The sequence below is a fragment of the Propithecus coquereli genome, unplaced genomic scaffold, assembly GCF_000956105.1.
Source record: "Propithecus coquereli isolate 6110/MARCELLA unplaced genomic scaffold, Pcoq_1.0 Scaffold195, whole genome shotgun sequence".
Classification (NCBI taxonomy): Eukaryota; Metazoa; Chordata; class Mammalia; order Primates; family Indriidae; genus Propithecus; species Propithecus coquereli.
In genome coordinates this window covers 2,500,556-2,502,086 of record NW_012144411.1, presented here as the reverse complement: position 1 = coordinate 2,502,086, position 1,531 = coordinate 2,500,556, and the positions used below count along the sequence as shown (strand labels likewise).

Below are 1,531 nucleotides of genomic sequence, written 5' to 3'. Positions count from 1 at the left end.
TCAAAGTTAATATTCTTAGCTACTACAGCATTTTATATATAGTAAAGTAGCTGAATTCAGTTTATGTTCATCATGTTCATAGATTTTTTTTTTAATCTACTTCTGGTATGAACACGGCATGACACAGAAAATTCAATAATAATTTGTCTATTTCTGTCTCTCTTGAAAGTAATTATAGCCTTGTCAAATAATTCTGATTTCTTCCAAAGTTATTAATTAATGCATTAAATAATTAATTATTCAAGAATTCATTCACTTAGATTATAAGGTAACAGGAGTAAAGGTGCACTGGGCAGTATCTCGAGAGTATGTGTTTTGGTGTCAGTCAAATCACCAGGTGCCATTAACTAGTCATGTGACTTTGAGCAATTTTAACTTTTCTAAGCCTCAGTTTCCTCATGTTTAATGTAGGATAATAATACCTCCCTCATACAGTTATTGAAGGATAAAAAGAATTAATACATGTAAAGCATTTGCCATGGTGGTAAGTAGATATTTAGATGGATATATAAGAAATTAAATTTCTATATCTTAATCCTTAAAGCTTGACAATTATCTTTTTTAAGGAACATGGTAAAGAAATGCCTACTTAAAATCAACTACCTTGATTTTATAGTTAAAAGGGTACAATTATGGAAGCATAGTTGTATAATCCAATTGGCATCTAGTTTAGTGCCCCCACCACCACCACCACCTCAAGAGAATTAAACCTAGACAGTCCAACACTGATGTTTCTTCTGTTATTTAAACTCTCCAATGACAAAAATTCTACCACTTTTTGGGAGCCCTTTTTTAACATTTTGTCAATAACCACTTCACAAAACTGTAACAAATTTTTCCTTATGCTTTTCTCCTTCCATTCTGTTCTTATTGGAAGATGGAAAGTGATCATTCAGCATTCTCCCCTCACAGAAAAAGGAATTTCTTCTCTGGAGTTAATATTTTAAATGAGTCCAAGTGATAAACTTTCTTTATAAGACATATTTTCAATTTTTTTCATCTTTATCTCTGTTCCCTTTTCTGAATCTTTTCTACTTTCCCCATTTTTCTATAAAAACTGGAAACGCCTATTAGAAATAATATCCTACTAAGGCATAATTAACAAAATGAAAGGAATTTAAAAATTATCATTGTCTCTAACACATCATACCATAGTGCAGCCCAGCATCGTGTCACTGGTTCAATACAAGACGCGTATTGTGCTGATTCAGTCATGCTCTAAATGTGCTGCTCTGATTAACTTTGTGTATACGTTATTCATCCATTCTAAGTGTATCACTCCAGTCTAAACTGTTGAATGCCATACTGTGTTCTTTTGACAGTACGACAGTTTTTTAAATCAGCGTGGTAAAGCCTTTCCATTCGAGAACACGAAACCCAGAAGCTATTTAAACATTTAATAAATGTGACCACATACGTTTTCAAATTTCTGCATCAGAAAAAGTCATAAAGTCAATGACAAACAGAGAAAAATATTTGTAACACATATGACAAAAGACTAATACCCTACACATATAATGGGTGCCTAAGT

At 32.2% G+C, this 1,531-nt stretch overlaps 1 protein-coding gene across 1 annotated transcript in view; it reads left to right on the top strand.

The window, feature by feature from the left end:
* SCLT1 (sodium channel and clathrin linker 1) overlaps positions 1-1,531 on the top strand; it is a 214,721-nt gene that overhangs the window by 208,732 nt on the left and 4,458 nt on the right. The gene's annotated exons all lie outside the window — the stretch shown is intronic.